This window comes from Globicephala melas, chromosome 10 (assembly GCF_963455315.2).
Source record: "Globicephala melas chromosome 10, mGloMel1.2, whole genome shotgun sequence".
NCBI classification, from domain to species: Eukaryota; Metazoa; Chordata; class Mammalia; order Artiodactyla; family Delphinidae; genus Globicephala; species Globicephala melas.
Window position 1 is genome coordinate 100,548,855 of NC_083323.1, and position 14,300 is coordinate 100,563,154.

At 39.0% G+C, this 14,300-nt stretch overlaps 1 protein-coding gene across 28 annotated transcripts in view; it reads left to right on the plus strand.

Moving 5' to 3' along the window:
* Nucleotides 1-14,300, plus strand: part of ERC1 (ELKS/RAB6-interacting/CAST family member 1) — a 394,021-nt gene that overhangs the window by 201,565 nt on the left and 178,156 nt on the right. The gene's annotated exons all lie outside the window — the stretch shown is intronic.

The window sequence follows — 14,300 nt, forward strand, 5'->3', positions numbered from 1 at the left end:
TTTAATATTCAAGGATCCGAGGAGATGTGACAGTTAACTTCACAGCCGTCATCTCTTTGCCATTGTGTAATCACTTGAGTATTTAAATCAGGCTCTGTCAAGAGGAACCTAGTAAGTTTCACTGTGGACTCTTGCTCTCATGTCAGTGAGTTTGAATCTCCTTTGTTGTGGTGACTGGTTATGAAATCAGTCACTTGACAGACCCTGAAGTGAGACTGCTGGAAATACGTCATGTCTGCCTTCACGGTGACAGCTGGCTACAAAACAAACCCCACCAGAGCCTTTCTGCAATTGACAAGGGACTTCAAAGGCCAACAGGGCTGCCACTTCAAAGAGAGTTCTGCCATCTCTGACTTGTTGAAAGAAGAAGTTAAATGGCTGTACCCGGCCATAGCAGAAATCTCCATGTTTAGACTTCTCCTCCTTTTGATCTTAGAGAGATGTATGAAATGGGCTTCAAGTTAAAGGAATGATACAGTCTGCGGTAATGGCGACCCAATATTATTCTGCATTTCAATCCACTTATTAATGGAAATTACCCAAATATGTTCAAATAACAGCATGTCTAAAAATTCAAATGTCTCAGACAGTGAATGTTCAAAAGAAGAGCTGAAACTGTGTGAATCTTGTAGCCACCTTCACAAGTGCGGAATAAGTCAGATGGTGAATTAAAATGAAACTCTCAGTGTTTTAAAAGCGCTCCTTCAGTTTCTGCTTGTAATTTTTACCCCGTTTAGTAAAATCAAGCTCTGAATGTTGATAGTAAGAATGAGAGACAACTAAAGCCTATCATCTCAAGGCTGATTTTCATGGTTTAAACTGACATTTCTCTGTTTTTAATAACTCTTTACTTAAAAATTTAAACAGCTCTGTACTATTCAAAATCTTATTCATCCAGTTATGCTGGATACACTTTTGAATTAATTACTTCATCTTTGTATTAAACAAGCAAGCAGAAATCTCAGAGTTTAAATACAACTTTTAATAGAAGATCAGAATATTAAACAAGCATCTTCAAGAATAACAAGGAAAAGGCAGCAACATGAATTCCTTCAGTTAGAATGGCATGACCTTTTCTTAATTACATGGTTTTCCTCTTATCCTATGTATTACAGAAGGATGAAGCTAAAAATCCTTAAAATTCTTTCACCCTGAACTTCTACTTTCTTATTTCCTTCTTACATAAAATAAAAGAAGTTTGACTTGCCAGAAGCTTGGGCCAATATAACTTCCTCTATAATTTTGCCAGATGGGGTCACTAGACAACAGCTAAAGAAAGTCTGAAAGAAAACTGAAGCCTGCAGGAAGTAACCACATGCAATGGTTATGGCAAAACAAAACAAAACAAAACCCCTATATTCATCAGTAGTTCGTAGAGTAGTTCTTACAATAGTACACTTCTGGTTGTCTTTTTGGTTAGTTTCTTACTTTTGAAAAGTTTTGAAAAGATAGTACATGATTATGTTATCCTGGAACTTCAGGAAATATCTGTGTCTCTGAATTTCAGGTTGATTTTTTCTTTTTATTCAACAAAAGGACCACATCTGTGTTTTCAAAAGTTAAAATCAGATGAAAAAATTAACTGCAGTGGAGAAGAAATAAAACCTTGGCATACTCCAAAATGAACCACACAGTTGAGTGCGGGAGTCTGTAGATGCTGGTTTTCAAAAGTAGGTGTGTTTTTATACTTGTGTCTAAACTGTGTAACCACTGCCACACTGGGAAGTGCTTTTGGAATCTTTGTGGCAGATCTGTAACAGATGATGTTTAGTTTGCTTGTAATGGTTCTTGGGGTGTCTGGCCCTTATTCTGTTACCTCCTGCTGTGCAGTTTGAGAAACCAAGTTATTGATGATAGAGGCAGTCATCCAGGATATGGCTGAAGGTGAAATCGTGGGAGCCAGATGGCTTCCTGCTGATCTTTATATGCAGTTTATGTTCTCCTTGGCTGTGCCTTCCTGGATGTTTTCAGTGAAACATGTTTTCCTAGAGAAATCTGCACAGCGGCACTTATCCTACACAGCAGATAGTTCTCGTGTGCGGCATGGCCCCGAGCTCTGCGTCAGTGCTCCTGTGTCCCTTCCTCTGACGTCCACCCTCTTTAGTGAATTAACGAAGAGGCAGCGAGGGTGGGTGTGAAGGGCTTTGAGCCAGCATCAGGTGATGTGGGTTCGGTTTCTTCTGTTTATTAACTGTGACGTAGGGCGAGTTTCATAGTCTTTCCAGGGCTCTGTACTCTCACCTGTGTGGAGTAACTTATTCCCCCACAAGTGTTTTGGTCGCCTCTAAAGGCAGGACACAAATGTTGAGCCTCATTTATTATGGCCAGACCAGAATAATCCTGTGTGTGTGTGTGTGTGAGAGATACTTATGAGTTCCCTCTTGGCATCCTTGGGTTGCCAGACGTTAAATCCCACACTTTTACTTTACTCCTTTGGCTAATCATATACTTTTGATAAGGTCAAATAACTGTCATTGGTCAATATTTTCTTTGTAACCATTTTTCAGGGGTTATATTGAAATATGTTTTCCCCACAAAATGTATCTCTAATTAATAAAATGTCACTTTTTTACTTCTAGGTAGCTATTTGATTTTTTTTTAGCAATGCAAATGAGCATTAACATTTCCAGTTAAAATGCCAGTAAGTTTTTGGTTTCATTGTTGAAAACTTAAGGAAACAGTCTGAAGCTGATTTATTCAAATTGTTCATTTGACCTTAGAGGAAGGGCTTGAGCCCTAAATGCTCTCTTCCCTGTTGGCGACTTCATGCTAGCGAGAGGACTGCTGTTTTCTGTAATAAAGGTGAATTAAGGTTTTCTCCATGTGAAATAACCAAATACATAATTTTAACTCAGGAAATTTCTTTCCAAAGCCTATAGGCAACGTATACAGCCCTCCTGTCATGTACTGTATCCTGTTACCTTGACTTCCCAGCAATGCAGAAACAATTGTTTTTCAGGAGAGAACTTACCAGAGCTCGAAGTTCAAGGGAAAGTCTTGTCATTCCTCCTCTTTTTGTATTTCTTTTCCTGAGTTACCCAGATGCAGAAAAGTGCAAAATGATAGTTGTCCCATCTTCTTCGCCGGAGACAGAAAGTGTGATGCTATCTAGATTATTTCTGTCCTTCTTTCTTACGGGCATAGAATAGGAGCCGTGGAGTTTATGTGGACCTGGGAAACTATTAAGTTTATATTTTACTTGATTCTGGTGCAACCTGTTTGTTGCTAAGATAAGCAAGTTATAGGAGACATTAATCAAGTAACAGTCTCTGGAAAAAATAGTTTTCAATGCTTAATTCAGATTTTTACCTTTTAGTTTTGATGCTGTGTTACCAAGAAATCACCTAAGGAGAGTTGGCAGGGAGATAAACACTGGCCCTTTCAAAGCCTTTTTCCACCCTCAGTCACTCAGATGATGAGAGTCCTACCAGTAGGGGGACATTTGCTTTGCTTTGAAAATGCACCCACATTTTACTGATGTCTGATTTTTCAAGCTCCACTTTGGAGTGATGAGTGCTTATTTTAGGATTTATCTACCCAAGCCCTCTGCGCTGTTTTTTAAAAAAAAAAAAAGGAAAATTGAGATGGCTTGAAAAAGAAGCATTTCCTTCACATTGTTGTGTTTCCACTCTTTTAAAATTGATCTTCAGTTGAAGATTTGTTACCACAGCATAATGTTACTGGAAACCTAAAGGCAGCTACCAGTGAAGGAATACAGCCAGTCAGTGTGAACTTAGCTCCCCTGCATGTCAGCCTCAACTGTGTGGGTACTTGTGAGCCACATGCATTGTTAAGCATTATTAAGTGTCCTAAGGGAATGTGAAGCATATTTTGAGGGACAGTAAAAACACGTTGTAAATTCTTCACCCATGGAGCACATTAATTATCAAAAGTGTCATTTGCTGATTTCATCTGGCATTGTCGAATATTGGAGAAATCCAACTATATATAAAAAGTCAAGAAATCTAGTGGCTCCCAAAGTTGAACTGTGGCTTCTGTGGTTTTTCTTCAGTGCTGTTATCTGTGACTTCTACCCATGTTTGGGTTCTTTATAAAGTCCGGAATAAAAGGTAGTAGTAATGCCTGACAGTCCCTAAGTCTAACATTCTGCTGAATTCAGTGGCACCTGTTACCATTAGGTTACCTCAAGAATCACTTATATCTTATTTTCAATAAACAGAATAGAGAGTTGTAATCAACACTATCATATGTCATATGCATTCAAATGGGGACTAAAAAAGCCAAAATATTTAAATTCTTATTTTAGGGGCATCTGATTCATTTTGAAGTGCCCACTCTCTTCAGCGAACCTATTGGAGTTAATTTTGCTGTGCCTCTCATCCTGCATTTCAGCAGATGTTGCTCCCCACCCCCAAAAGCCCCCGAGCATCTGTGCTCTGCACCTTCGTCCCCATATTGTTCAGTGCCTTCTTGCCCTAACCCAGCTCTTCCACTCTTCTCATCCCTTTTACATTTCCTGCTAGGTCACCAGAATTCACAGATTCATCTATCTTCACTTATTCACCCATTCAACAAATACTCATTGAGTATCTGCTCTGTGCCTGGCCCTGGCACAAACATTCTTATTTTACTTCTTGGACCACGTTCACCTTCTTTGCCCGAAGTGTAATCTGGCCTCTCCGCTGCAAACTCCCCACAGCCCTTCCTGGTGGTCAGTAAATGTGAATTCCGTCTTGCTTCCTGTTACCCTTCAGACCTCTGGTCCATCACACCCATCCAAAGAGCCTCTGCTTCCTCAGGGCTCATGCTGTTCAGCTGTAGTGTGAAGCTTCTCACTGCAGGCTTTTGCTGCCTCACCAGCTTCAGCATCTGTGTGGATAACCCACTTGTCTGTCCTCTCTGCTTCCTGGCCCGAGAGGTCGCCGCCTTTCTTCATTCCATATCTGGCATCCTAGACCTTGCTAACCCAGTTCACCTCCAGCCCACTCATTATAGCGTCCTCCTCTCAGATCACACTTTGCTGTCATTTCAGCTTTCAGGTTTCCACTGCAACTATGTTTCTTGAGTTTCTTTGTCTCTTTTTGCTTTATACCAATCCACTGGCCCTGGCTTGGCGTCCCTCTCTGTTCAGCTTAGATCCCTTGGGCCATTATTTTAGTCATTCTGATTTTAACATTCTAAATCATCTCGCTCCTCTGTTTGGTCACATCCTTTGGTACCTCTGTTGCTCTGGGGGGAAAAGCCAAAAGCCCCTCGTATGGCCTGCACAGCGCTGCATCTGCCCGCTTCCTCCTTTCCTGCCACGTGTGCACCCTTCTTCCTCTTGCTCTCAGGGCTTGCGATGCTTTCATCTTCTCTTGTAGGTATATGCATTCCCGCTTCAGGGTTTCTAAACTTGCTGAGCGCTGGAGCTGGAATGCTCTTTTCCTCCCCATCTGCTCCTTGACTTTCTTGGGGAAACTTTCTCTAGGCCCACAAAACATGGATCAAAGTCTCATGTTACTTTTTTTTTTTTTTTGCGGTACGCGGGCCTCTCACTGCTGTGGCCTCTCCCGTTGCGGAGCACAGGCTCCGGACGCGCAGGCTCAGCGGCCATGGCTCACGGGCCTAGCCGCTCCGCGGCATGTGGTATCCTCCCGGACCGGGGCACGAACCCGTGTCCCCTGCATCGGCAGGTGGACTCTCAACCACTGCGCCACCAGGGAAGCCCTCATGTTACTTATTCTCATGGCGTCTTGTTCTTCCTTACATAAAACTATTCATGATTTATGATTATACATTTACAAATACTATTAGTTAATGACTGTATCTCTACATGGAGCACTAGGGAAGCACGTGTATTTCTATTAAGCCCTGGTGGTATAATGCACAGTGCCTGGCACATGGAGGGAGTTAAGTACCTGGGGGCGTGGGGAGCGGATGGGAGAGAAGGGAGAGAAAGGACGGATAGAAAGATGCAAAAGTGGGCACAGGCACACTCCCCAGAGGGATTCCTTAGGTACAGTTGTGGGAGGCTGTTTTAGGACTTTTTGAACACTGATACATTGTAGCAAAGCAGCATTAACTGTGAACAGCAGTGGAGTCTGACCGCCTTCTGACCGCCTGGGTTGGAACCCTAGCTCTGCCTCCTCCGGCTGTGTGACCTGGGGTTAGGCACTTAAACTCTGAACCTGCTTCCTCTTCTGTAAAACTGATGCTAACAATAATGCCACCTCATAGGATCCTCGTGAGGATGATGAGGCAACATATGTAAAAGGCTTAGCGCATTCAAAGTATTCAGATAATGTAAGTTGCTCTTATTATTATTGTAATAGCTATAGGTATTCCATATTCATAAAATACCGCACTATTGGTATATACCTGGTCAAAGAATTACCATGCTTTGACAAAGAGAACATATGGGGATAAAGAGACGATTTCTAGTATAAATACTAGCATAAATCTCTTGGGAATTCTGTGAATTCAAATTCTCATTAGTAGTGGTTGTGAGGTACCTAAAGCAGTTTGTTAGGAGAAGGTAGGGGAATGTATGTATGTAGTTATGTATATAAGTTCTCATTAATACTTCAAACATGCTTCTCAACTCAAGAGCTAGATAACTTTTTGGGGGGGGGGCTTGTATAACAGAGTGGGTCTTAATCTAGAATTTCATTGAAATCAGGAAAACTAGGGGACTTATACGAAAATCTGACTTACAGAATTACATTAATGTAAATGTAATGTAAATTACATTTACATTAATGAATGCTTAACCTCTAGATAATCTTCTTTTTGTATCCCTCCTTTTTTCTTCTAATCATTTCTTTCTCCTTTGGACACTTATGCCTCTTATCGTCCCAAGAAACTGTAACAAGATTTTCCATAAGCATCTTGGAAACTACAAAAAGTATTTTGCTCTTCGTTGTGGAACAGAAGAAGGAGGGAAACTTGAAGATGCAGTCTCTGCCAGCACCTACCTGAAGCGCCCAGTTGCTTTGCTCTCTTAGGGAAAATGGGTCTGTGGTAAAGCCATGATTTGTTCCCTTCTTATTCTGAGTAAAAGTTTATTAGCTTGTGATTTAAGCAAACCATCTGGTCCTGCTGGCACTGCACACTGTCAGCCTTGAACTTTCTCCTTAATATTTTAGTGGAGGCAGTTAGGTTACATACTTGAATCCCAGCTCTGTTTTTTTTTAAATGTCTCATAGCGTGTGCTTTCGAGAATCATACTGTGACCTGGAGCACATTTTAAAATTGTGGAGAATTTCTTCATTGTTCGGTGTGGTATGTATCTCCTCTTCTACTCGGCTTTCATTACCTTCGTTTCTCAGTGTCTGTACCCAAAACTACACAACAACTGCTGTGTGGTGGGCACAGAGCGGGGTGGGTGTCCAAGTGGAGACAGCTGAATGTGTTCTCTGGGACTGTGGGAAAGTAACAGAAAGTGCAGAATTTCCATCTGGCTTTGAAGCTGTTTCCCTGGCTTGGAACCAGAGCACAAATCAGGTGATTAGCTGGAAATCCTGGTTCATGGCACCGTTCTTGCATTGAATGCTAAAGTGCTTTAAAGCTTATTTGGATGTATGTATGATCTGAGGTGGAAATACCTTGACACCTTGACCTGGCACTCAAATGGGTGGGAAAATTAAGCAATCTTTAAGAAAATTATGTTTTACTAACAAGGAAATTCTATAAGTTCAAGTTTGGAATGAAAGATAAAACATATCTGTAACCATGGCAGACTAGATGCTGGGAAAATAACTTCCACAGAAACAATTGAAGATGGCTGGTAAAATATGCATTCATAAGTTGTCAAGAATGTAGAAAATTCTCAGGCCAGGGGATGAACAGAGAGGGAATTCAAAGATAAGTACTTGGTAAGCTGTTGAACTTGAACGTTGGTTTTTGTATCTTGGCAGGACAAAAGAAAATGTCCATGGCAGCCCAAGGTAGAGAGTCTAAGAGACAAACCTCCCCCCTTTTTATAAAAAGGGTCCATAACACCCAGAATTGGTCCTTTGAAAACACTGAGAAATATGACTGGCCTTGGGTGAGACTAAAAGAGAAAAAGAAAGAAGGCACAGTGAGCAAGCAACTTTTGGAATGATAAAGGGCTCCTAACTCCAAGTCCTGCCAGTATTGAAAAGATACAAGGATATCTTTGCCAGTACATTTGAAGATTTAGACTAAGTGAGCAAATGCCAAGGAAAATGAAACTCAGCAAAGCTAGCTAAATATGAAAAAGAAAACCTGAAAGAAAAAAAAAGAGTTGGTAATAAAATTTTTTCCCACAAATTTCAAGCCCAGAGAGTTATATTGGTGATTTTTAATAAACATACAAGGAACAAATCATTTCAATCTTATAGAAACAATTCCAGAAAAATAAAAAAGAGGGACATATTTTATAAGGCCAGCATAACTTCATATCAAAACTTGACAGAGTTAATACAGGAAAGTAAAAGTTTAGGCCTGTCTCAAGCACGAACATAAATACAGAAATTCCTGAACAAAATATCGCTGGAGTCCAAGGTGAGTGTGTGTGAAGAGGAAAGATATGCTTGAAGGAGTGAGGTTCATTCCAGGATTTTAATAGTGGTTTCATTAGAAGACTACTTACTGTAGTCTACCACATTGAAATGTGATAGGAGAAAAGTCATATAATCATCTCAAGAAATGCAGAAACTTTATATTAATTTATAATTTAAAAAAATTCTTAACTAGCTAGTAGTAGACGGGAATTTCCTTAACCTGTCAAAGGACAGCTATTAAAAATTATACTACTTACTTATGGATAAAACTTTTAAAGTATTCTATTTATGATCACAAATGAGACAGAGTACGTGCTGTCAACATCTTTGTAGACTTTCTGGGCTCTGCAGTAAGGCAAGTAAAAGAAATAAATACTATAAGGATTGGAAGGTAAGCGAGAAAACTATCATTAAGATATGAATGTTTGTCTACATAGTAGAGAAAAAGTCCATAAAGACTATTTAAGTAGACACTAGATACAGTGTAAGTTTATAGAAATCAGTGGCATTTCTGTAGCCTGCACCAAAATGAAAATTACATTTTTAAAAAAAGATAATATTTAATATAGCATTTAAAAAAGTATAAAGTTCCAAGGAATAAGTATTATTAGAATGTTCAAGATCATTATGGGGGAAATTATAAATCTTTTCTGAAAGATATTAAAGTCCTAAATATACATCTCTTCCATATATCTCTTCCATGAACTGTTGTAGAACAGTGCCCGGATTATGCTAGACTCAGGAAATATTTTTTGCAGAAATTCAAAAATAGCTAAGATGCTCTTGAAAAGAGAACACCATTTCTCTTAGATGTCAAACCTTATAAAGCTATAATAATTAAAATAATGTGGTTTTGGTGTAGGAATAGGCAAACCAGTGGATCATAATAGAAAGCATAGAAACATATCCATGTTTACGGGGATACTGGATGGATGTCAAAGGTGAAGATAGAATGGATTTTTCAATAAATGGTTCTGAGACACTGATCAGTGTTATTGCTAAAAGTGAGACAGTCATTATGTGATATAATATGATGTACACACCTTGCCTATGGAGTACTGTTATCAGAAAGACCAAACAAACCCAAATCTCATGAAGCCTTTACCTATTACTTTCAGTTTACAAGAAACATGAGGACCAGAGGAACACCATAAATAGTATCATTAAAAAAAACAGTCAACTGAATCCAAAATGTGGGTCATTCTATAAGACAAGTGACTCATTTTCGCTAAGAAGTTAATGGCATGGGAACTTTAAAATGTAAAGCAATAGGCCAGTTGTCCAAGCACCTTTCAATCAAAAGAATATTCTTCCCTCATTGAATTGCCTTGACACTCTTGTGTCAAAAATTAGTTTACCATAAAAGTTAGGGTTTATCTCTGGATTCTCAGTTCTTTTCCATTGGTCTCTTTGTCCATCCTTATGCCAGTACCATCCTGAAACTCTGTAGTAAGTTTTGAAGTCAAGAAGTATGAGTCCTCTTTCCCCCCACCCCCAGATTACTTATTTTAGCTGTCTTTCATTTCCATATGAGTTTTAGGGTCAGCTTGTCAGTTTCTGGGAAAAAGAGAGCTTTTATAGGGATTTTGTTGAACCTGTAGATCAGTTTGGAGAGTATTGCCATCTTAATATTACATCTTTCAATCCATGAACATGTTGTCTTTCTATTTATTTAAATCTTTAATTTCTTTTAGCAACCTTTTATAGTTTTCAACAGAAACCTTGCTCTTTTTTTTTTTGCTAAATTTATACCTAGGTGTTTCCTTCTTTTTTATGCTATATTAAATGGAATTGTCTTCTTACTTTCATTTTTGGAATGTTCATTGTCTGTGTATCGATATACAGTTGATTTTTGTGTATTGATCTTGTATCCTGTAACCTTTGTATACTTATTTGTTTACTTTTTTAAAAATTTATTGGGCTTCCCTGGTGGCGCAGTGGTTGAGTGTCCGCCTGCCGATGCAGGGGACATGGGTTCGTGCCCTGGTCCGCGAAGATCCCACATGCCACGGAGCGGCTGGGCCCGTGAGCCATGGCCGCTGAGCCTGCGCGTCCGGAGCCCGTGCTCTGCAACGGGAGAGGCCACAACAGTGAGAGGCCCGCGTACTACACACACACACACAAAATTATTTATTTTTGGCTGTGTTGGGTCTTTGTTGCTGCTCATGGGCTTTCTGTAGTTGCAGCGAGTGGGGGCTACTCTTTGTTACGGTGCACGGCCGTCTCATTGCGGTGGCTTTTCTTGTGGAGCATGGGCTCTAGGCATGTGGGCTTCAGTAATTGCAGCACACGGGCTCAGTAGTTGTGACTCGCGGGCTCTAGAGTGCAGGCTCCGTATTTGTGACACACGGGCTTAGTTGCTCCGCGGCATGTGGGATCTTCCCGGACCAGGGCTCGAACCCATGTCCCCTGCGTTGGCAGGTGGATTCTCAACTACTGCACCACCAGGGAAGCCCCTATTTGTTTACTTTTTAAGACGGATTCCTTAGGATTATTCTCTTTATAAGATTATATCATCTTCAGCTAGAGAAAATTGTATGTCTTCCTTTCCAATATGGATGCCTTTAAATTTTTTGCAGCTTACTTTTTACTGGCTATCATCTCTAGTACAATATTAAACAGAAGTGGTGAGAACAGACATCCTGGTCTTGTTCTTGGTCTTAGAGGGAAAGCATGCAGTCTTTCATCACTAAAAGTTTTTCATAGATGCCATTTATTGGCTTGAGGAAGTTCTCCTCTATTCCTAGTTTCTTGAATATTTTTATCATGAAAGGGTTTTGGAAATTGTCAGATGCTTTTTCTATATCTTTTGAAATGATCATGTGGTTTTTGCCATGTATTTTATTAATATGATTTATTACATTTATTTTATATGTTAAACCAACCTTGCATTCTTGGGATAAATCTCAATTTTTATATCTTGCTGGCTTTGATTTTATAGTATTTTTTGCATCTATAGTCATAAGGGGTATTCCTCTAAGCTTTCTTTTTTTCTTTCTTCGGCTGTGTTTTTTCTGATTTTATCAGAGTTTCTGTGTCATGATCCTTATTTTCTCTTGTTTTTTTGGCACTGCATGTGCAAAGTCCATCTTCTGTATATTTCTGCCTCCTAATCTGGAATCAGTAATTTTTCCAAGGAGCCCATTCAGTTTAGTGAGAAACCGTAACCTTAGAGCTGTGGTCCTCAGTGCTGTTGACTGTCATTGCTTTTACCTCTGGAGTGGTGAGGACGTAGGTGTGCGTTTTGCTCTTAGATCCGGGTTATACTCCTATGGTGGGCCCTTCTTTTATATGCATGAGTAAACATAATTTTGGATGAAATAAAGTCAGTAATACCATTTTTTCAGTGTTCATAAACTGATAAAACTGAGTAGTGATTTATTTTGGAATATATGCATCAGAGGTAAAAATAAAGAAATGCAAGGAAATAAGTACACAAATTAAGAATAGCGATTACCTATCACAGGAGAGTCAGAGAATACAGTTGGATAATTGCACTTAACAAAAGCTACTGGGTCGTGAGTATGTAAGTGTGTGTTTTGCTCTTAGCTCTAGAATATATACATACACCTTTTATCAGTGCATATGATATTTCAGATGGATCATTTATGAAATTTAAAGGTGGTTATGTGCAATATAAAACATTGTTAAATTATTTTTCCTATAATTTATAAGTTGTCTTTAAGTAATTTCTGATCTTTTGCCAAGTAGGCCCAAAGTACCTTCCTACCATGACTGTGAAGTCCTTCTACCGTTCTCAGTGCTGAGCCTATTGGATATCCATGTTGATAAAAATGAGTCTGACCATTACACCATATTAAAAAATCAATTACATATACGTTATATATTTAAATGTGAATGTATAGTCCAAGAAAGGATTTAGAAGAAAGGATAATATCCTCATGACCTTGAGGTTGACAAAATTGTCATGTTCATTATACAAAAAGCTCTGAACATAAACATGTATAAAGGAAAGATTTTGTTAAATGCCATTAAAATTTAAAACTTCTGTTTATCAAAAGTGCTTTCAGTAAATTTTGCTATTTTTGCACAGTGGAATATCATAGTTATGAGAATTACAGAACTACAGTTTTACCCAGCAATGTAGATGAATCTCACAGATATAACACCAGGGGGGGAAAATCTGTGCTTAAAATTATATACTATGTAATTCCATTTGTATAAAGTTAAAACAAATAGACAAAACTAATCTGGAGTGTTAGAATAATGGTTACTCTTAATCTAGAAAAGGGGTATGGGGGGGTTGGGGTGATGGTAATGTTCTGGTTATTGGTCTGTGCTCTTTATATGGGTTTGTTCACTTAGAATTCTTTAGGTTATACATTTATAATTTTTGTATATTTTTCTTTATGCTGTATTTCAATAAATATTTACTAAAAACTTTAGATGCATAAGAGTATGTATAGAGTGGGCTTACCTTTGTATAGGAAAAGGAGGAATAGTTTATACATGCTTGCTTGTGTATGTATAAGATATCTCTTCAAGTTATGTAAGAAACTGACACCGTTGTTTGCCTGGAGCAGTGAAGGACAGGATGGGAGGGAGATGTTGTGAGATACGCTTAAGTTCATAAAAGGTGGACACATCTCACTATTTATTAGACCTTCTATAAATGATGCTGTTGATGGCTGATTTTGTGTTGTAAGAGTATACCTTGGGGCATAATTTAATCTAGTTTTTGCTAAGATTTTATATGAATTAAACTGATAACATAGAATCATCCTTATTGACAGTTTTCAAAAAGGCAGGCAGTTGTATGTTCTTGTAAAGCTTGCTGATATGTGAATACATATCCAAAGAGATCTGCATAATAAGAAAAAATCTCACAGCAACTGGGACTGTCAGGAGGCTGTTTAGCTGAGACCATTAACTTGATCACTTCCGAGAAGATATCCAAAGTAAAATAATTCAGGTGCCAAAAAACTAAGTGTAACTTTTTAACAGCTGTTACCAGTCCATCTACCTACACTCACCTCTACCTCTGGAAAGGATTATAACCAAGATTATTTCTTGTCAAGTAGCAAACTGACTGTAAACTCTTGTGATTGGTATACTTGGCTGTTTGATTTTCTGGTTGAGGTTGTTTTTAGGTAATAACAGATATTTTGGCAACATCTTTTCACCTCTGAATTAAGATGAACGTGTTCATTTAAATCTGATTTTGGAACCACCCGGAGTAAGTGGAAATAACTGATAAAGTACAGAACTTGCTCTCTTAGTTTCTTGTGTTTTAGCATTCTGTCTTCTTTCTCTCATGTTTTTACAGGTCTTTTATTTTATTTAGTTATTTTAAAATAAATTTATTTATTTATTTATTTATATTTTTGTCTGTGTTGGGTCTTCATTGCTACACGTGGGCTTTTTCTATTTGTGGTGAGTGGGGGCTACCCGTCGTTGCGGTGCGCGGGCTTCTCATTGCAGTGGCTTTTCTTGTTGTGGAGCATGGGCTCTAGGCCCGTGGGATTCAGTAGTTGTGGCACGTGGGCTCAGTAGTTGTGGCTCACAGGCTCTAGAGTACAGGCTCAGTAGTTGTGGTGCATGGGCTTAGTTGCCCCACGGCATGTGGGATCTTCCCAGACCAGGGCCCGAACCTGTGTCCCCTGCATTGGCAGGCAGATTCTTAACCACTGCGCCACCACGGAAGTCCTTTACAGGTCTTTTAAAAGCATTCTGTCTCTTCTCTATCTGGTCATATATTTTTTTTCTTCCTGCCTTCCTCAAAAAATCTCTACCTACCTAGCTTTAGAGCAGGAAATTATCCGATTGAATTCTAGCTGTTTCTTTAACAAGAAATTCTTTGTAATGGTATAA